Below are 23,060 nucleotides of genomic sequence, written 5' to 3' on the forward strand. Positions count from 1 at the left end.
TGTTAGGTTTTAAAAACTAAATTTTTCCTCTCTTTCTTACTCTACTCTTTCCCTATCAATTTTTCTTTTCTTTCTCTCCAAGTTGGTTTCTAATTTTTTCTCTTCTCAATCTGTGACCCTAGATCGCGAACGGCGACCAATCTTCATCGTGCTTCCGCCGCAAAAATCCTTGGGTTTCTTCATTTGATTGTTAACTTGTGACTGCTAGGTAGCATTATTGATTATTAATTGTCTTTATTTTTTCAAATGTGCAGCCTTATTCATACTATCTTTTGTTAGAAAAATGAAAGAAGAGAAGGCATAGAAATGAGCTTGGTAACTAGCATTCTTGTAGGTGGATTTGCCAAAATGGAAAATGTAGAGTAAGTAATTTTGGTATAGCTATTTGGAGTGTTATGTGAAGCACAATATCTTCATAATGTGATGCGTTTTGGTTTTCGATTGAGATCAATCTTGGTAATTAATTGTTTTGAATTGTGTTTTATTTTATCTTTTAGTAGTAAATGTTTTTGTTTTCTTTAGTTTAGTTTGAGTATTAGTCTGTTTTGATATATTTGTAGGTTGCATCTATTTATCCATATATTTATCTTTGATCAATACCTAGCTAGTGGAGTCTCTTCTTTTATGGGCTTCCTTATATTCCATGTTCTTTTACTATATATTTGAGATTTTCACCTTCCATAAATGAAATAAATTAACTATTTTCATTTGAAAAGAAAAACGATCCAATAGGAGTTTGTAAGATTATTTATCATCTCCATTGTTTAACTTTCTCTATAAAAACAATGTTGCTATTGATGGGTAAATTTATACAATTAAGAGTAAGAAGCCTATAGACTAGCATTGCTAAATTGAACATTCAAAATTTGCTTTGAAGTAAGAGTCGAGGATGGTATAATTATTCTTTAGTTGTATTCCTCTTTTTCTTATAGATCTTTGAAGAACCAAATTAGGTTATTTTCTTCTTCTTAATGAGTTGTTTGATCAAAGCTTATTTTCTTCTTTATTTTTGCAGCACTTTTGGGTTGCCATTTCAATTGTCTTCTTTGTTGCTGCTACATTATTTACTCTACTGAAACTTTGTGGTAATTTTTAATTTTCCACATTTAGATTGCAGTATGTTTAGTTTGATTTTAAATAATATGTACTAATTTTGCAAATTCTAGATTTAATCTTCCCCAGGTTGTAAAGTATATTTTGGTCTTAGATAGCCAGCCAAACTAAGCTAAGTAGATGGAAGCAATTGTTGAAGTTGAAGATTGTGAAAGCGTTTAAGATTTCTTATTTAAGTCTTGTATTAGGATCTAGTTTCATGTATTATTATAGAATGTATATACAAACGCAATATTAAGATTTCATTTTCTATATACAAATGTAAAAGAAAAATATTGTAGTTCCTAAAATAATATTAATTTTATTGATTTGTTTGGTGTGAGAAAAAAATATTTATTTACACGTATCTAATGTCAGTTTATAAAAATGAACAATAATGCAATAATTATATTTTTTTTTTGTAAAAATAGATCCAAAAACAAGACTTTAATGTCGGTTTAAAAACGATATCAAAGGCAAACCGACACTAAAGGTCAACAATAGCACCATAAAAAATGTCGGTTTTAAACCAACATCAATGACCATACCGACATTACTGATGCATTTGATATCGTTTTTTAAACCGACATCAAAGCAAAAACGACATTAAAGGCCTTTAATAACGGTAGCATAGATGTCAGTTCCGAACTGACACCAAAGATCATTAATGTCGTTCCGAACTGACACCAAAGATCATTAATGTCGATTTTAAACCGATATTGAATGGCAAATTTCTTCTAGTGTAACCAAATTTATATAATTTGAGAATTAACATTTTAATAATTTTATTCAATCTTACTAACTTCAAAATAACCAAATTGAATTTGAATTTCAAAATTACAAAATTATAATTTAATAGTATTTGAGAATCTCAACAATAGATTTTGTATCAAAATAACCTTAATTGAATTTCAAAATTAAAAAATATCAACTTGTTCGATATCTTTATCTCAAAATAATATTAATGAATTGAATATCAACTATTAAGAAATATCAACTTGTTCGTATACAAGCACACGAGCACACACATACACACGCACGCACACATAGACACACACACGTGCACATGCGCACACACGGACACGCGCATACACATGCACACGCTAGCGTACACGCACACTCACCCACACGCACACGCACACGCACACATATGCACAAAGATGTGTAAATGAATTAAGATTAAAAAACAATTACAATATGTAACGCCCCAAACTTGAAGGTAAATTATTTTGAGAGAATTATTTCGATTTGTTCAAGATTTTTTTTTAAAAATATGTTGAAGGGGAGAAAGAAGATTTGAAAATGTATTAATATAATTAAATATATATATGTATTTAATTCTATTTTTATTATTATATATATTTTACATTTTATTAAATAAAAGAAAAGAAAATGAAAAAAAAAAAATTTACTTTCTTCTTCCTCCCGTACGCCCATCCCTTCCGTTCTCTCCGTTCGCGCAGCAACCGCCGCCGGCCATCTCCGTTCCTCTTCTCCTTCCGTTCGTGCCCAGCCGCAGCCCAGCCGCCGATCCTTTCCCTTCCGTTTCCTTCCCGCCGCAGCCAGCCGCCGGTCCCTTCCTTCCATTTTCTTCTTCCGTCTGCAGCCCCGCCGCGAAACAAGACCGTGCCGCTGCCAGTCCAGATTTGCGTTGCAGTCGTCCCGCGCGCCGATCTGCCGTCTCCATCTCCGTTCGCGAAGCAAAACCGTCGCCGCTCGCCGAACCCAACCGCCACCCTCTCTTTTCTCCTTCGGATCGAAACCGCCATCCATCTGCATCACAACCGCCGCTCTTAACCGTCGGCCGGTTCGTGAAGCAGCCGCGCAACCTTCGTTCCAACCGCTGCACTGCCGCGCGATTCTCCAGCCACGTCTTCTTTAGCCGACCGCTGACCGACCCACACTTAGGATTTTGCTGCGAGTCGACAGTCGTCCGTTGAGGTGTGCTGCTGTCTCTGTTTTACAATTTTATCGAGGTTGCTTTGTTGGTAACAACTTAAGTATGAATGGTAATTGGTTTCAAAGTGGTTCAAGTGTTATGGTTGGAATGTTTAGCTAATTTGTTAATTGGTTCTTGAAGGTGTTGGGAGTAACGTTGGGCTCCCTTAAATTCACAACCAATTTGTGAATTGTTGAGGGTTCAGTTCGCCAATATATCGGTGAGTTGGAACTTACGTTGAGGAAAGTAAGTGAGATATGTATCGTGGAAGTAATTGAATTTTGTGTTGTTGTGCTTAGGATTGTTTCGAGGACGTTAGTTGATTAAGGAGCTTCCCCAACTTTGAGGTAAGGGATTTTCTACTGGACTCACCTAAAGTTTTTGAGTTGTATTGGACTGTATGGATGATGATTAAGATGTACATGTTTGGTTGCAGACTAAATGTTTAGTGTATGTTGTATTTGACTGGAAACATATATATACACATTGATGTGTGAATTGATGTGGATTGCCGAAAGTATACATGTGAATGACTGAAATTATGCTTATGTGTACATGATGATATTAATAGATTGTGCTGTATAAAGATTTGGATGTGAACTAGTGAATTTGTTTCGGTTGGATGTGGATTATACTGAACTGTGGTTTGTGCTGGCGAACTAAGGGGTGTATTGACTGTATAGGTTGATTGACTGACGTATTAGTATATTATTGACAGACATATGACTAAAGTGAGATAAGTTGACTGTTAGGACGTTGAGAGAAACAACTTTCTGTTTTGAAGTAACTGAAAGATGGATTGAAGGGAATGAGGGGATAAATTGTTAGATTGTATTGGGATGTTTACCTTGTAGGTGTCCCACGGGATCACCAATTTATTTTGCACCTTCGGGGCCATTTGACTGATATGTGTTTCTGCAGAACACTAGACTGATATGTACGTCCCTCGGGGCATTAGACTGATATGTACGTCCCTCGGGGCGTTAGACTGAGATGTGTATCCTACGGGATCACAAGACTGCGACTGTACAGGGTGTCCCAATAGAACTTTAACAATTTATTTTCCCCTGACGAGACCAGTAGAGGGTCTCTTACTGAGTATTGTTATACTCACCCTTCTTATGTTTAATTTTCAGGCAAAGGAAATAAAGGTGGCAAACCGGCGAGGAGCAGGAAGAAAGCGTGATTGCCATAGGGAATGTGTTATTTTGCTTCCGCTTATGATTTCTTTTAAGGTTTAAGATGTACTAAAACTTAGTTTACAAACTTTTATTTGTAAATAGTGTTATTGTTAAGTTTTCTTGAATGTTTAAAAATCAGCCTGACTTGAAGATGTTTTGTTTTTAAATTGCTTACGTTTTGTTTTATATTAATCAAAGTCTTTATTTGTTAAAAATTAACGATCTCGACGTACTTAGAAAAGTTGGGTCGTTACACGATAATTATGTTTAGGAGTAAAAATCATGTTCATTTGACTTAAAAACATTAATTAAATTATAATTTCTATCAATATTGGTTTAAGAGTGTCATTATTTCAATATAATGCGGTTTTATGCAATTTTACCAACAAAAAATAAGTCGAATATGGACCTTTAGATCCACACTCTTTGTCCTAAGAGATATAACACTTTTCTATGGGTTATTTTAAAAATGGAAAAACTATTTTTTCTTTTGAATTTTAGCAAATAACATTTTTTGCACGTGCATGGTATTTTACAAAATATCCACCTTCTCCAACTGTAATTATTTAGTTTCTACGTTGTAATTAATTTATGTCATTTATCAGCTTTTAATTAATTTTTACTTGAAAAATATACATCAATCCATATTGCAACTTTTTTTTAATATCTTGGGACTCAACTAATTGATTCAATATTTTAATAACTTTATTCAATCTTACTAATTTCAAAATAACCCAATTGAATTTGAATTTCAAAATAACAAAATTATTATTTTTCAGAATTTGAGAATCTCAACATAGATTTTGTATCAAAATAACCTTAATTGAATTCAAAATTAAAAAATATCAACTTGTTCGCTATTTTTATCTCAAAATAACATTAATGGCTTAAACATCAAGATAACGAAATTATTATTTTTAAATTGGAAGAATCTCATCACTAAAAAATATCAACATGTTCGCACACGCACGAACGATCATCACAACCCATAACTTTAAATTCTTCAAAAACAACGAAATTAAATCAAGACAGAAAAACAGAATAAGAACTCTAACCAACAATCACAAAAAGATCAACCTTAACTCTTGATCCTTGCCATCCATTGGGAGGTTCAACATTGGACATGATAGAGAATAATCGGTTCCCAACCGCAAGTTTCGGCATCGGAAAATATTTTCATAGGGAAATGAAATTTTTGGAAGTGGGTAGTGAAGAAAAATAAGGTTGAAATGATTTTGTTTGTAGAGGGGCAAAATTCTGGCCGGTGAGGAGAAAAGGGAACACATGGGGTTCGACTTACGGGGATTTTTCTTAATGATTGTTGGAAGAACAAAAAGATTATGAAGAGATTTAAGGGAACAAAAAGAATGGAAAATGTTAAATCCCAAAAGACTAAATGACCAATTGAATGTTTAGGAAGTTTGATCAGCCTGTTTTAGCAGTTTTTTGCTTCTTTATGGAACTGTTGTAGAAAGAGTAGAACGAGGACATAGTTCACTTTTTTTCCTCTTTACAAAGTAACCAATGACTTAAAAGAAAGACATTGCACACTAAATGCCCATTAGAAAACAATATACATCGAAAAGAACAAAAAATATGCAAAAATTCAAAATGAAATGCAAGCAGAATAAAACGGACTTGATTCACCATGAACAGATAGAACAAGCTCCAAAACGGATTTTGAGTAGAATTCGTCTCAGATTTGCAGTCTCCAGGTTTTCCAAAACGTTCCTAAGAAAGAATCAGCACAACCCACAACTTTAAATTCTTCAAAAACAATGAATTAACTCAAAGCAGAAAAAAAAAGACAAAAACTCTAACCAACGATAACAAAAAAATAAACCTTAACCTTTGATCCTTGCAATCCATTTGGGGGTTCAGCACTGGACTTGATCGAGAACAATCAGCTCCCAGCCGCAGGTTTCTGCATGGACGAAGATTTTTCGAGGAGGGAAATCAAATTTTTGGAAATGGGTAGTAAAGAAAAATAAGGTTGAAAAGATTTTGTTTGGAGAGTGGGCAAAATTCTAGCTGGTGAGGAGAAAAGAAAAGACATGGGGTTCAGATTCGAGGGATTTTTCTTAATGATTGTTGGAAGAACAAAGAGATTGTGAGGAGATTTAAGGGTATCGCCACGAATGGCAAAATGTTAAATCACAAAAGACTATTGTTTTCTTGCTTCTTTATGGAAATGTTGTAGAAAGAGTAGAACGATGACATGGTTCACTTTGTTTTTCTATTTACAAAATAACCATTGACTTAAAAGGAAAGAATTTGCACCACAAATGACCATTAGAAAACAATATACATAAGAAAGAATAAAAAATACGCAGAAATTGAAAATGAAATTGAAAGTTGAAAATAAATGGAAGGAAGAAAAATACTCCAAAAGTTCCAAATGCATTACGATCAAGAGAAATTTGTATCAACATGAACTGATCGAATAAGCTCCAAAATGATTTTGCAGTGGGATTCCGACTCAGATAAGCAGTCTCCAGTCTTGCCAAAACGTTCCTAACAAAGGATCATCACACCCATAACTTTAAATTCTTAAAAAACAATGGAATTGACTCAAAGCAGAAGAAAACGAAAGAAAAACTCTAACCAACGATAAGAAGAAAATAAACCTTCACCCTTGATCCTTCCAATCCATTTGGGGGTTCAGCACTGGACATGATCGAGAACAATCAGTTTCCAGCTGCAGTTTAGGCATGGACGAATATCTTCCAAGAAGGGAAACGAATTTTAGCGAAGTTTGATCTACCTGTTAGCAGTGTTCTTGTTTTTGTACGGAAATGTTGTAGAAAGAGTAGAACGATGAAATAAATCACTTTGTTTTTCTCTTTACAAAGTAACCAATGACTTAAGAAGAAGACATTGCACAACAAATGACCAATAGAAAATGATACGCAATAGAAAAGAATAAAAAAGAAAACAATATGCATTTTTGTTTTCAAATTCTTGGTCAAATCGCAATTCAGAAATGAAATTTGGTTCATTATCGACGATAATATGGTGAACTAAATAACATAAGTTTCAGAGTCATGGGAGAATAATAGCCTTGCTAATTGCTCAAACTCTGAATGTGAAGGCTTTTCCCATGTGAAGGAACCCAAAGAACCAGCCAAAGCAGCATGCTTCTTCCCAATGCAAGAACATTCAGTGTATCTTCTGATTATGTCCTGAATGCAGTAGGAAAAATGATATGAAGTTGTAATTCAAGCTAAGGTTTTGTTGCATAAACCAAAAACTTAGATGGATAAAACACAAAATGCATCATGTTCCTACCTTATGCCTACTACATTGCTAACAATACACTTACTGCACTCTCAGAGAAGGAACCAGAAATGGTTCTTGATGATCTGTTAAAATCTTTTGATGAAAATGTAATTAGTGCAAAGAGCGTTGATGATTCTAAAACAGAGGCACCTCATGCTAACTCGGATGTGCAATGCTTCTCTGAAGATGAAAAAGTAAATGAAGTTTCGAAAGATGATGATTTTGTGGAGATTTCTGCTGAGGAAATCAATGAATCTGACAAATCTTCTCTGCCTACTGAAGACTTGGATGTTACTGAAGTTCACAAATCGAGCATTGCAGAAGAATTTGGTATGGAATTTGAATCTCAACAAAATGAGTCTACCTGTGAATTGGAACATAAAATTGAAGAAGATGTTGAAGAAGAAAACACACGTGAATAACTCTGCTGAAGAACTGTCTCTTCCCCACGAAAATGTGGAAGAAGAAACTGAAGTTGATGGAGATGATGCCTTGAGCAGTGATGAAGAATCTTTGGAAGTGAAAGACGATCAAGATGAAAATGATCAGATCCCACAACCGGAAATGTAGCATCAGATGCTGACATTGAAGGAGACAAGAAGGAAACAAAAATGGAGAAAAGTTCCGTTCAAGCTGAAGAAGATGATACAATTATCAATAAGTCCACGGAGGAGTTCCCCGAGAATGTTTCTGATGATTTGGTTGATGTCAAGATCCAATGGAAAATGGAAGAAGAAACTCTTCCTAAAGACATAATTGTCGAAGCTATCGACTCACAACCAGAAATCCCAAATGCCATTGTTCAATGTGAGGAAGCTTTGGTGGAAATCACTATCACATCCTCCAACAACAATGCAGTTCAATCATTGGCAAACCAATTCCCTAGGCCAACAATAGAAGCCAAATCTCCCGTTGAAGAACAAACCATTAGTTTGCTAATGGACAACCCAGATGCTGAGGAAGAAGAAGCTGGAAAAAGAACAGAACAAAGCAAAGTTCATTCAGTTAGTGGTGAAGAATGATAATACTAGCCTAAGGCAGCTGAGGAAGTTGTTCAAGGAAAAACTCCAACTTAACCATAAGAAGATGGAAAATAATAACATCAACACAAAAGTTGTTGGAGGTGGCGTGAAAGTGAGAACTGCTTTACAACCAGTGCCGGAAAACAGAATGACCGTGCATTAAAAGTCTAGAAAGAGAGAGCATTGTGCATGGTTCAAACTGTGGTTTGCCTCATGTTATTGATTTTGTGTTTGTTTTATTCTTTCCATGATGTATTTTGAGAGGAGGGAAAAATGAGGTAAATGATTAGTTTGTCTGAATTTTTGTTCATCAGTTCAATAATAAAAATGCTAGTAGTTTGTGTTTAAAAAAAACAATACACTTACTGCAGCACCAAGATACAGGTTGTAGCCAAATTTCAGGAAAAAAATATATTCAGATTTTTGCATATCGAGAATTTGGTGAAACGCACCTTGAGTTTATTTACTCAACTAATCCACGAGAATTTGTGATATGAACACTCTTGGCAGAGGTCCATTGACTCCATCACCATCATCAGCAGCATTAGAAATGGAGGGAGGTGAAAACCAAAATGCTTTCAACTTTTTGGCTGGGAATGATAATTCTTCTTTTTGAGTATATCCAAAATACAGGTAAAATCTTGCTAATGAGTCAATCCCACGCCCATCCATCTAGTTCATCACAGAATACAAACACAACTTCAACATTAGTTACAGTAAAGAATTGATTGTTGACTCAACCAACATCAAGCAGCTTTTTTTATTTAACAATGTTGACTCAACTTAATTAGTATGCATTGTACAATAGAAGTAGAAGGCATTGTACAAATGAAGTAGAGTACATTGTACAAATGAAGTAGAGTACTATTACAACTTCAACCATAATTATGTTCTACAGCCCAGCATTTAGAAATTGAATAAAGAACCTTTGTTCACCTTTACCTAAAATACTAGCCTTTGTGTCCTCTCCACTTGATTTCTACTTTGGAATCATATTATTGTTAAACCATTTAATCACCCAAAAGCTTAAGCTGATGGGTTAAGATAAATTTTATATTGTATCACCTAGAATTCACTTCACTTTTGAACATAAGGACCTCCTCAACTATCTACTCACTTTTGAACATACAACCTTGATAGAACACAGATGTGGTGTTTCTATTATATTGATATTTGAAACTCAATGTTACAATAAAAAGAAAATTACATAGAAATTACAAACAACAAACAAAGAAACCCTCCTACTCCAAAACACAAATAAACACAATTAAAAATACTACAATTAAAACCAAAAAAGGATCATGAGCCTTCTGCTTCCCCTATCTCTCATGGAGTATTGCAGGCCCTTCCTTTTACTAAAAACTGCCTGCCCTTTCCCATCTCCCTCTCGTTCATTTAACTTCCTGTTTTAGATAACTGTCATCTTTTTTAAGTAACTATTGTTGGTTCCTAAAGTGCCTTATTTTTCTTTCTTCTATTATAAGTAAATAACAATGGTGGCCTAACAGACCTCCTAAACTATTCACTCTAGACCATGTTAAATCACCAATTCATCCAAAAACTTATGAGGTAAATGTAATATTATATCTTCTAACCATTGTCAACTTAAATTTGCTTTTGACCATAAGCAGTGGGTTTGCTGAAATCGAATGATGAATCCATAAAATAAAAATGAAGTTGAAAGTAGAAAAAATGGAAGGAAGAAAAATACCCCAAAAGTTCTAAAAGCAATATATGATCATAACAAATAATGGAAGGAAAAATTTTGGCCGGTGGGGAGAAAAGGGAAGACATGGGGTTCGGTTTACAGGGATTTTTCTTAATAATTGCTGGAAGAACAAAGAGGTTTGTGAGGAGATTTAAGGGTAACCACAAGAATGGCAGAATGTTAAATCCCAAAAGACTAAATGGTCAATCGAATGTTTTAGGCAGTTTGATCTTTAGCTGTTTTCTTGCTACTTTATGGAAATGTTGTAGAAAGAGTAGAACGATGACATAGTTCACTTTGTTTCTCTACGTACAAAATAACCATTGACTTAAATCAAAGACATTGCACCACAAATGACCATTAGAAAACAATATACAATAGAAAGTATAAAAAATATGCAGAAATTGAAAATGAAATTGGAAGTAGAAAAAAAAAATGGAAGGAAGAAAAATACCCCCAAAGTTCCAAGTGCAATATGATCATAACCAATTTGTATCACCATGAAAAGATCGAACAAGCTCCAAAATGGATTTTACAGTGCGATTCCAACTCACATAAGCAGTCTCTAGGAATGCCAAACCGTTTCTAAGAAAGGATCATCACAACCCATAACTTTAAATTCTTCAAAACAATGCAATGAAATCAGAGCAGAAAAAAACAGAACAACTCTAACCAACGATAACTGCAAAATAAACCTTATGGAAATGTTATAGAAAGAGTAGAACGATGACATGGTTCACTTTGTTTTTCTATTTACAAAATAACCAATGATTTAAAGGAAAGAATTTGCACCACAAATGACCATTAGAAAGCAATATACATAAAAAAGAATAAAAAATACGCAGAAATTGAAAATGAAAGTGAAAGTAGAAAACAAACTGAAGGAAGAAAAATACTCCAAAAGTTACAAATGCATTACGATTCGGAAAAAATTTGTATCAACATGAACTGATCGAATAAGCTCCAAAATGGGTTTTGCAGTGGAGAGTGGGAAAAATTCTCGCCGGTGGGAAGAGAAGGGAAGACATGGGGTTCAGTTTACACAGATTTTTCTTAATGATTGTTGGAAGAACAAAGAGATTGTGAGGAGATTTAAGGGCAACGACAACAATGACAGAATGTTAAATCTCGAAAGACTAAATGGCCAATTGAGTCTTTAAGCCAGTTCGATCTGCCTGTTAGCTGGTTTCTTGCTTCTTTATGGAAATGGGGTAGAAAGAGTAGAATGATGATATAGTTAACTTTGTTTTTCTCTTTACAAAGTAGCCAATGACTTAAAAGAAAGACATTGCACAACTTGTGACCATTAGAAAATAATATACATAAGAAAGAATAAAAAATAAGCAGAAATTGAAAATGAAATTGGAAGTAGAAAAGAAATGGAAGAAAAATACCCCAAAACTTCAAAATGCAATATGATCATAACAAATTTGTATCATCATGAACAGATCGACCAAACTCCAAAACAGATTTTGCAGTGGGCTTCCGACTCAAATAAACAGCCTCCATGCTCACCAAAACGTTCCTAAGAAAGGATTCAGCTCCCTACCAACATGCATCACATCCCATAACTTTAATTTCTTCAGAAACAACGTAGTTAACTGAAGGTAAAAAAATCAGAACAAGAACACTAACCAACTTCTTAGGAATCAGCTCCTACTACCTCCGAATGCGTCGGGTTCGTTCAGGATCAAAAGTTGCGTAGGGAAATCTTCACTCTTGGCTGAAGCAACAATAGCATGTAGAAAGTAGAAGAGTAAAGCTGGTTAGATCAGAATGCATCGGGTTCCTTCGGTATCAGAATTTGCGTAGGAAACTCTTCCCTCTTGGTTGAAGCAACAATTTCCAATAGAAAGTAGAAGAGTTAAACCAGTTAGATAAGAATGCGTCGGGTTCCTTCAGAATCAATACTTGCGTAGGAAACTCTTAACTCTTGGAGGAAGCAAAAATAACATGTAGAAACTCAAAAAGTTAAGTCGGTTAGGTCAAAATGCGTCGAGTTCCTTCGGAATCAGAATTTTCGTAAGGAACTCTTCACTCTTGGTCGAAGTAGGAATAGCCCGTTGGAAATAGATGAGTTAACACTTCAAAAATACTTCCTATAAAAAGTTATTATATATAGGGACAATCTTCCTTTGTGTTTGGACTGCACCCATGCATTTATAGCACAGGAGCATTCCTTTAGATCACATCGTATCCTTTAGAGATCGCAGTTTGCTACCTTGATTTTCAACTTTTGTCGAGCCCTTTAGAGTTAGTTTGGTTTGAAATAGAGATTGTTGTCTTATGCGATCAAGGTTGTGAAATATCTCACTATATTTTTTTTAATGGAACATTTGATTAGAGAGTAAGGGTTTTGAGAGGTCTTGGGAGGAGATTGAGACCATTGCTGGTTTAAGGCATTTGTTAGTTAAAAACATTACTTTATCCCGTATATCTAAGACAAGCCAAGCTTATTTTCTTCTTAAAACATACTATAATTAGTCAAACAAAAAAATGTTAATAGTCAAATACATTTTTTATTTGACAATTAATTGTGTTAATTACAACAATAACTATAAAAATTGGTTATCATCCTGTTTTGTTTAAAAATCAAATCAAGAGTTTAACTAAATGGAATGCACTACAATGATGATTCTGCTATTATCAGTAATACACAAACCTTGCATATTGAGTGATGAGGATCTCGAAGATTGACCAGTAGATTATCACTTTCAAAATCAAAGTGCACAATATTCTTTCTGTGCAGGTGTTCCATTCTAAAAGCCGCATCCATAGCAATCAAGAGGCGCTTCCACTTTTCAAGACTCCTGCATCAATTGTATTTATGCTTAATCTAAGGGTGAAGATACATTATACTGCAACTAACTTCTAACAAATTAAATTAAACGTATGAAAAATGAGAACAATTGTTACTTTTCATTCTTCAACAAAGCATTTTTGAGCGAACCATTGGCCATATATTCTGTTACTGTGGCCACAGATCTCCCAGGCCCATCAAGCACGACACCATAAAAAGTACCACATTTGGGTGGTGCAAATCAGCAAACTTAATTGCTTCATTCTAAAAATCTTCTCACTGGTACAATATAAAACAACAAAAAGGACTTGAGTCAAGGAACAAAAAGAAAAATACACGAATAACAAAAGAAAAGAAAAGCCAGTTGCTTAAAATGAACAACCTTGCGATCTTGTTTAGAAGGTTTCCCAGCAAAACACCTCTCATTGATTCGTTTTATAGCAACATCAGTCCCCTCCATTTTCCATGGTAAAAAGTGCCAAAGGTGCCGGACCCCAATTCTCTTAATTCTTCAAGGTCACTATTCTTTATTACCCGAAGGAAAGAAGAAAAAGAAAAAAAAAGATGTTCGGATGGACAATTTAAACATAAAGTGCAACCTTAAGGTTAAAAATGGAAAACTAAGTATTACCTGCAAGCGGCCAAGGCCTTTTGACATTGGAAAACCAGGATTTGCTTTACCTAAAAGTCTTGTCCTGCCATCGTGGGCAAACATGAAACAAGAATAATTATGGCAAAAAACGTGACATATTCCCGTTGAATAGCCAAATGAATGATGTGTATGTTGCATCTTGTTTTGGAGAATGTTCAGCATTGTATTGGTGTCTTATTTACACTTTGTATAAATCAGTCAGATGTCTTGAATGGTGCTTTTGCATTGCTTTGTTTGCATTCCACTCTCAGATAATGGAAGACAATAAAAATAATCCTCTTGTTTTACTTGTGTTTTAGTATGCTTCCTTTTATCCATTGTTTGGAACTTTCCTTCAAATGGTTGAGCTTCTGGTGTCAAAGTACCATCACATTTGTTGTAATTTATTGAGCTCTTTAGTTATTTTATTACTCTAGTTGAATGGCATAACTTTCGTTTAAATATACATTCAAATCTAATCTTACTTTAACCACTAGTATATGTATGTATACGTGTAAACAAAATCTTGTAATATTGTGTTATCTTATTAACTATGTTGTGAAGTTTATGTAACATTTCACTTGATTGTACTTTTTTTTAAAATAGGACATTTTTTTCATAATTTTTCAAACACAACTAATATCTACTTGGACTCCTTGTACTCCTTGTAAATGGAGTGTATTCTTGATTAACTTAAACACTTAAATTTTTTTACCACACATATCAATTACTAAAATTTCATAATATCAAAATTCAACATATCCATAAGTTAAAAAACATATTTTGTAATAATACTCGAAATTTGGGATGGGTAGTCTGGGTTGTTAGTGTTGTCAGTGTTAGAATACCCCTAGTGGTTTGTGTCAAAAAAGTCTCCTTTTAAAAGTTGAAAGATGCCCTTAAACTTTCGAAAACGGTTCAAAAATACCATTGTCTTTGGTTTTAGATGAAAGTCGCTAAAGTTTTGTTTAAAAAATAATCATCAACTATTGAAAAGTTCTGTTTAAAAAATATTGATGAATTATTGAAAGTTCCATAAATATCCTTTTAAGCTTAAAAAAAATTCAAAAAAATGTTCATCGATCCAATTCATACACCTATTTCTTTACACTTATAATAAAAAGCCCATAGAAAGTAGAGAACTTTTCACTCTTGCCTGAAGCTACAATAGCCCGTAGAAAGTAGGAGAGTTAAGCTTGTTAGGTTAGAATGCGTCGGGTTCGTTTGGGATCAAAACTTGCATCAGAACTCTTCACTCACGGTCGAAGCTACAATAGCTGGTAGAAAGTAGGAGAGGTAAGCCTATTAAGTCATAATGCATTAGGTTCTTTCAGGATCAAACTTTCGTAGGAAACTCTTCACTCTCGACCGAAGCCACAATAACTTGTAGAAAGTAGGAAAGATAAGTTGGTCAGGTCAAAATGCGTCGGGTTCCTTCCGTATTAGTATTTGCGTAGGGAACTCTTCACTCTTGGTGAAAGCAACAATTTCATGTAGAAAGAAGGTGAGTTGAAGCGATTAGATCATAATGCGATGGGTTCCTTCGGGATCAATACTTGCATAGGGAACTCTTAACTCTTGGTGGAAGCAAAAATAGCCTGTAGAAAGTAAGAGAATTAAGACGGTTAGGTCAGAATGCATCGAGTTCCTTTGAAATCAGAATTTTCGTAGGGAACTCTTTACTATTGGCCGAAGCAACAATAGCTCGTTGGAAGTAGAAAAGTTAAGCCAGTTGGGTCAGAATGCATTTGGTTCTTTCGATATCAGAACTTGCATAGGAAAATCTTCACTCATGGTCAAAGCAATAATAGCTCGTAGAAAGTAATAGAGTTAAGCTGGTTAGGTTAGAATGCATCGAGTTCCTTTGGTATCATAACTTGTGTCAGGAACTCTTCCCTCTTAGCTGAAGCCACAATAGCCCATAGAAAGTATGAGAGCTAAGCAAAATAGGTTAAAATGCGTCGGGTTCCTTCCAGATCAGAACTTGTGTTGGGAACTTTTCACCCTCGGTTGAAGCCACAATAGACCATAGAAAGTAGGAGAGTTAAGCCGAATAGGTTAAAATGCATCTAGTTCCCTCGAGATCAGTACTTTCATCAACAACTCTTCACTCTCGACTAAACCCACAATAGCCCGTAGAAAGTAGGAGAGTTAAATCGGTTAGGTCAGAATGCGTCGGGTTCCTTTAGGATCAGAACTTGCTTAGAGAACTCTTCACTCTTGGTCGAAGCCACAATAGCCCGTAGAAAGTAGGGGAGTTAAGACGGTTGGGTCAGAATGCATCGGGTTCCTTCAGAATAAGAACTTGCATATAGAACTCTTAACTCTTGGTCGAGGCAACAATAGGTCGTTGGAAGTAGAAGAGTTAAGCTAGTTCGGTCAAAATGCATTCGGTTCTTTCGATATTAGAACTTGCGTAGGAAAATCTTCACTCATGGTCGAAGCAACAATAGCCCATAAAAAGTAGAAGAGTTAAGCATATTAGGTCAGAATGTATAGAGTTCCTTTGAGATCAGAACTTGTGTCCGGAACTCTTCACTCACGGCCGAAGCCACAATAGCCCATAAAAAGTAAGAGAGTTAAGCCGATCAGGTTAGAATGCGTCTGGTTCCTTCGTGATCAGAACTTGTTGGTGAACTCTTCACTCTCGACCAAGCAACAATAGCCTGTAGAATGTAGGAGAATTAAGTCGGATAGCTCAGAGTGCGTAGGGTTCCGTCCGGATCAAAACTTTCATAATGAAATCTTCACTTATGGTCGAAGCAACAATAACATGTAGAAAGTAGGAGAGTTAAGCCGATTAGGTTAGAATGCGTCGAGTTGCTTTGGGATTAGAACTTGTGTGAGGAACTCTTCACTCTCGGCCGAAGCCACAATAGCCCGTAGAAAGTAAAAGAGTTAAGCTGGTTTGATTAAAATGAATCGGGTTCTTTTAGAATCAGAACTTGTTCGTGAACTCTTCACTCTCGGCTGAACCTACAGTAGCCCGTAAAATGTAGGAGAGTTAAGCCGAAAAGCTCAAAGTGTGTCAGGTTCCTTCCGAATCAGAACTTTTATCGGGAACTCTTCACTCTCGGCTAAAGCCACAATACCCCATAGAAAGTACGAGAGTTAAGTCGGTTAGGCAAAAATGCATCGGGTTCCTTCGTGATCAAAACTAGCGTAGAGAACTTTTCACTCTTTGGTCGAAGCCATAATAACCCGTAGCATGTAGGAGAGTTAAGCTGGTTAGTTCAGAATGTGTTGGGTTCCTTCGAGATCAGAACTTGTGTGGAGAACTCTTCAATCTTTGTCGAAGCCATAATAACCCATAGAAAGTAGGAGAGTTAAATCGATTAGGTCAGAGTGCATCGGGTTCCTTCGAGACATGAACGTGCATTAGGTACTCTTCACTCTTGGATGAAGCAATAACAGCCCATAGAAAGTTAGAGAGATAAGTTGATTAGGTCGCAATGCATCGGGTTCCTACGGGATCAAAACTTGCGTAGGGAACTTTTCACTTTTGGTTGTAGTAACTATAGCCGGTAGAAAGTAGGAGAGTTAAGCGGGTTAGGTCAAAATCCATCGGGTTCCTTTGAGTTCAGAACTTGCGTAAAGAACTTTTCACTTCGCCGAAGCCACAATAGGCCGTAGAAAGTAGGAAAGTCAAGCCGGTTAGGTCAGAATGCATCGGGTTCCTAAATTGCATAAGGAACTCTTCACTCTTGGTTGAAGCAACAATAGCCTGTAGAAAGTTGGATAGTTAAGCTAGTTAGGTCAGAATACGTCAGGTTCCTTCAGAATCAAAGCTTGCGTAGAGAACTCTTCACTCTTGGCTGAAGCAACAATAACGGTAGAAAGTAGGAGAGTTAAGCTGGTTAGGTTGGAATGTATCAAGTTCTTTACGTATCAGAATTCACATAGGGAACTTTTTACTCTTGGCCAAAGCATCAATTTCTGTAGAAAGTAGGAGAGTTAAAGTGGTTAGGTCAGAATGCGTCGGGTTCCTTCGGGATCGATAGTTGTATAGGTAACTCTTCACTCTTGGCCGAAGCAACAATAGCTAGTTGAAAGTAGAAGAGTTAAGCCAATTAGGTCAGAATGCGTTGGGTTCCTTCGATATCAGAACTTGCGTAGGAAAATATTCACTCACGGCCGAAGCAACAATAGCCTGTAGAATGTAGGAGAGTTAAGCCGATTAGGTCAAAATTCGTTGGGTTCTACGGTATTCAACTTTTCCTTCCTTACACTTTTTTTTCTTGTTCATTTTATTGATATAATTTTTACCACAACTCATCAGATAGGAATTGATAACCATTTTCTTTTTTAGAACTGTTTTCTTTTTATTTTAAAAATTAAACATATATACAATGCTTGCACTTTTAAGATTAGTGGCGATTTAAGAAGAATGATGATGGTTCATTCGTGACTTTCATTTGTGGTTCTAGGCCTCTAAAATTTTTTTCAATTACAATACTATGACGTCAAATAACTGTCGCGAAAAGTATTATCCGAAAAGTTTCGCCTTTTCCCGCGCGTTTTTTTTCCTTTTGTGATAATTTTTTTTCCTCCCTCCATTTTGTGATATAAACAACTGTCGTAGTAGATAATTTTTGTTGTAGTGTTACTACATTTGGAACTTGACAAAAACCTGTTTGCTAGATGATCCCTTATATGACTCAATTTCTTTTTCCTAGTGTTTTTATTCACTTATAAAGTCATTTCAAACACAATACTATACATTTGATTTGTGAACTTTAGTCACTATGGTTTCTTTACCTATGCATTGCCAAATCAAGCACTATACCATAAAACTTCTAGGACTAACTTATGAATTGATCAATTAAAATGACATGATTTGCACTATAGACGCCTTTTGCACACCACTTAGGTTGGTTTAGCACTATAGTTCTTGTCTTATTTACCATTTTTGGTCGTTAATTCCTTCTTTGTTTTTCAATTTTTGGTAGTTTATGAGTTAAGAAAGCTCACACTTAAGCATTGTTTGATAGTCTTTACAGCCTAAGCACCTCTTGGACACTACATAGGTTGGTTGGCACTATAGTTGATGCACTTGCACACTTGGTTTCCATTTAAGGTCCTTAAGTCCTTTTTGGTCACTTTTTGGTAGGTTATGTGTTGGAAATTGATAAGAAACCCCTAGGCATTGGATCTAAGAATCATGTTAAACAACAAGACTCAAAGAACACAACCCCACTAGCCGCAAAACCAATTTGATTTCAACCCCTAAGATAGGCTACATACAAATTGCTTAGATGATCTAAGAAACCAAGGATCGAACAAAATTAGAAACTCCCATCAATCCTTAATCTTCAAAACACTCCACAAGTAAGGTAGATCAATTCTCACTTGAATGCTTCAAATGTTTGTGCATTCTATCACAACAGACAAGAACAAAATTCTACATTCTAGAATTTTCAGATTTCATCCCAAATTCTTCTTTTTAAATGTGGAAAAATTACAACCCTATTTATACTAATTAAAATATGAAATGAAAGGTCAAAACATTTAATTTGATAACCTTTCAACTAACATAATAACTAAAACATAAACATTATTTCTTAAACATTTAAATTTATGACTTTTGAGTTGCCCAAAATAACTCTTCAACTTCCAAGCATTGCATCTACTCAACTTCTTCATTTGATTCAATCATGATTTCTTGATCCATATCAGGAATGCTCACAGTTAAACATTCTTGGTTTGTCTTTAAACCTTAGGCACCTTTTGGACACTACTTGGTCTGGCACTATAGTTGTTGCTTTTGTGCACTTATTTTCATTTTGGGGTTAAGTCCTTTTTTCTGACATTTTGGTAGATTTTGAGTTGAGAAAGCTCACACTTAAGCATTCTTTGGTTGTGTTTATATAATAGGCACGTTTTTTAAACTACTTAGGTTTGTTTGGCACTATAATTATTGCACATGCGCACTTGGTTGCCATTTCGGGTCGTTAAGTTAGATATTTTGGTAGGATATGAGTCGACAAAGCTCACACTTACAAGTTCTTGGGTTGCATTTACAGCTTAGGCACTTTTTGGACACTACTTAGGTATGTTTCGCACTATAGTTGTTTCACTTAGGCACTTGGTTGCCAATTGGGGTCGTTAAGTCTTTTTTTTTTTACATTTTTGTTTGTTATGAGTCGAGAAAGCTCACACTTAAATATTATTTGGTTGCGTTTATAGCTTACGCAACTTTTGGATACTACTTAGGTATGTTTGACATTTTATTTGTTGCTCTTGGGCACATGCTTGCCATTTCGAGTCGTTAAATCATTTTTTCTGACTTATCGGTAGGTTATGAGTCGGGAAAGCTCACACTTAAGCATTCTTTGGTTGTCTTTAAACCTTAGTCACCTTTTAGACACTAATTAGGTTGTTTTAACAGCATATTTGTTTAACTTACGCACTTGGTTGAAATTTTTGTTCATCAAGTCCTTTTTTGTGATTTTTTGGTAGCTTATGAGTTAAGAAAGCTCACACTTAAGCATTCAATGGTTGCCTTTACAACTTAACACCGTTTGGATAGTAGTTAGGTTGGTTTGACACTATAGTTATTGAATTTGGGCACTTGGTTGCCATTTCGGGTTGTTAAGTCATTTTTTTCTCATTTTTTCGTAGCTTATGAGTTGGAAAAGCTCACAGTTAAGCATTGTTTGGTTGATTTTAAGCCTTATGCACCTTTTGGACACTAGTTAGGTTAGTTTGGCACTATATTTGTTGCACTTGGGCACTTGGTTGCAATTCGAGTCGTTAAGTCCTTTTTTCTAACATTTTGGTAGGTTATAAGTAGAGAAAGTTCACACTGAAGCATTCTTTGATTGCATTTACAACGTAGGCACCTTTTGGACACTACCTAGGTTGGTTTGGCATTATAGCTGTTGCACTTGGACACTTGATTTCCACTTCAGGTCGTTAAGTCCTTTTTCTCACATTTTTTAAAGTTATGATTTGGAAAATCTCACACTTAAGCATTTTTTTTGCTGTCTTTAAACCTTAGGAACCTTTTGGACATTAATAAGGTTTCTTTGGCACCATAGTTGTTGCACTTTGGCACTTGGTTGCAATTTCGGGTTGTTAAGTCCTTTTTTCTAACTTTTGTTAGGTTATGAGTCGGGAAAGCTAACACTTAAGCATTCTTTTGTTTCCTTTACAGCTTACGCACCTTGGTTTGGCACTATAGTTGTTGTACCTTGGCATTTGGTTGTCATTCCGGGTTGTTAAATTCTTTTTTCTAACTTTTTAGTTGGTTATGAGTCTAGAAAGCTCACATTTAAGCATTCTTTGGTTTTCTTTAAAGCTTAGGCACCTTTTGGACACTACTTAGGTTTATTTGGCACTATAGTAGTTGCATTTGGGCACTTGGTTGCGATTTTAGGTTGTTCAGACCTTTTTTTCTCACTTTTTGGTAGCTTATGCATTGGAAAAGCTCACAGTTAAGCATCGTTTGGTTGTCTTTAAATCTTAGGCACATTTTGGACACTAGTTAGGTTTGTTTGGCCTATAGTGTTGCATCTGGACACTTGGATGCAATTTGTGTCGTTAAGTCCTTTTTTCTAATATTTGAGTAGGTTATGAGTAGAGAAAGCTAACACTTAAACATTCTTTGTGTTGGAATTTATGTCCTAAAACAGAACAAGAATTCTAACCAACGATAAAAAAAAATCCACCTTAACCCTTGATCCATGCCGTCCATTGGGAGGTACAGCACTGGACATGATTGAGAACTATCGTTCCCAGCCGCAAGTTTCGACATCGACAAAGATTTTCCAAGGGAAATGAAAATTTTGGAAATGGGTAGTGAAGAAAAATAAGGTTGAAAGGATTTTGTTTGGAGAGTGGACAAAATTATGACCGATGTGGAGAAAAGGGAACATATGGGGTTCGGTTTACAGGGATTTTTCTTAAGGATTGTTGGAATAACAAAGAGATTGTGAGGAGATTTAAGGGCAACGACAAGAATGGCAGAATGTTAAATCCCAAAAGACTAAATGGCCAATTGAATGTTTAAGTAGATTGATTTGCCTGTTAGCTGTTTTCTTGCTTCTTTACGGAAATGGGGTAGAAAGAGTAGAACGATGACATAGTTCACTTTGTTTTTCTCTTTACAAAGTAGCCAATGACTTAAAAGAAAGACATTGCACAACAAGACCATTAGAAAATAATATACGTAAGAAAGAATACAACGTAAGCAGAAAAGAAATGGAAGAAAAATACCCCAAAACTTCAAAATGCAATATGATCATAACAAATTTGTATCATCATGAACAGATCGAACAAACTCCAAAACAGATTTTGCAGTGGGCTTCCGACTCAAATAAACAGCCTCCATGCTTGCCAAATTCCTAAAGGCAGCGCAATTAAGCAGTAACCATCAATTCAAAACAACAGGAAAGACAGAAAGAGTTGCAATGCGTTAGTTTACTGTTTCAGATCGCTTTAGAAGGGGACCCTGCAACAAATTCCGACCAGACCCAGAGGCCAGCTGCCGCTTGATCTTCTCCAAACTGTCCCCGGCATCTTCCGCTCTCTCCACCAACAACAATCATAAATTAAAAACATGTTGAGCCAACAAAGATACACACCAGCAAACTTTTGAACATAGGACCCTCCTAAACTACTCACTTTTGAACATAGGACTTCCCAACTATCTACTCACTTCTGAACATACAACCTTGATAGAACACTTATGTACTGTTTCTATTATATTGATATTTGAGACTTAAAGTTGCAATAGAAAGAAAATTACAGAGAAATTACAAACAACAAGCAAAGAAACCCTCCTAATCCAAAACAGAAATAAACACAATTCAAAATACTACAATTAAAACCAGAACAATTCTGGCAGGCCCTTCCTTTTACTAAAAACTGCCTGCCCTTTCCCATCTCCCTCTCATCCATTTAACTTCCTGTTTTAGATAACTGTCATCCTTTTGAATAAGTAACTGTGTTGATTACTAACGTGCCTTACTTTCCTTTCTTCTATTATAAGTAAAATAACAATGGTGGTCTAACAGACCGCCTAAACTATCCACTCTAGAGCATGTTAAATCACCAATTCATCCAAAAACTAATGACGTAAATGTAATATTATATCTTCAACGTAAATGTAAATGTAAACTAATGACACTACAAGTGATTTTGAAACTAAGACATTGAAGCAGTCTGTTAGGAAGGGTGATGGAACCAGCAAGAGTGGGGGAGTTCTTTAAAACAATCAGAGGTCAAGAGAAAGAAGGGATCAGCTAAATCTATTTCTGGAAAAACGTGAAAACATTGTCAGGTGATGATGATAAAAAGGAAACCACACCCGTGCTGAAACCAGCCTCCAAAAATTGGAAGTAAATCAAAGGATCAAGGCACTCTTGAAATTGGAAGTAAACTTGGTAGCACAGGGAATACGGGGGT

At 35.5% G+C, this 23,060-nt stretch overlaps 4 long non-coding RNA genes across 4 annotated transcripts; 2 read left to right on the top strand and 2 right to left on the bottom strand.

Annotated features, from left to right (window-relative positions):
• Positions 1-229: 229 nt before the first annotated feature.
• On the top strand, positions 230-1,297 carry LOC116405829. The gene is made up of 3 exons (XR_004218922.1): positions 230-362; positions 1,016-1,085; positions 1,167-1,297. It is a non-coding gene; the product is annotated as an uncharacterized LOC116405829 (long non-coding RNA).
• Positions 1,298-3,045: 1,748 nt separating this feature from the next.
• Positions 3,046-3,381, top strand: LOC116405820. The gene is made up of 3 exons (XR_004218915.1): positions 3,046-3,101; positions 3,173-3,251; positions 3,331-3,381. It is a non-coding gene; the product is annotated as an uncharacterized LOC116405820 (long non-coding RNA).
• A 2,521-nt stretch (positions 3,382-5,902) lies between these two features.
• Positions 5,903-6,786, bottom strand: LOC116405823. The gene is made up of 3 exons (XR_004218918.1): positions 6,597-6,786; positions 6,062-6,136; positions 5,903-5,943 (listed from the first exon to the last, which is right to left on the bottom strand). It is a non-coding gene; the product is annotated as an uncharacterized LOC116405823 (long non-coding RNA).
• A 5,091-nt stretch (positions 6,787-11,877) lies between these two features.
• On the bottom strand, positions 11,878-22,285 carry LOC116405787. Its single transcript, XR_004218886.1, has 6 exons — positions 22,078-22,285; positions 13,653-13,716; positions 13,404-13,546; positions 13,138-13,300; positions 12,884-13,031; positions 11,878-11,944 (listed from the first exon to the last, which is right to left on the bottom strand). It is a non-coding gene; the product is annotated as an uncharacterized LOC116405787 (long non-coding RNA).
• Positions 22,286-23,060: the final 775 nt, after the last annotated feature.

Source organism: Cucumis sativus, unplaced genomic scaffold (assembly GCF_000004075.3).
Source record: "Cucumis sativus cultivar 9930 unplaced genomic scaffold, Cucumber_9930_V3 scaffold31, whole genome shotgun sequence".
Classification (NCBI taxonomy): Eukaryota; Viridiplantae; Streptophyta; class Magnoliopsida; order Cucurbitales; family Cucurbitaceae; genus Cucumis; species Cucumis sativus.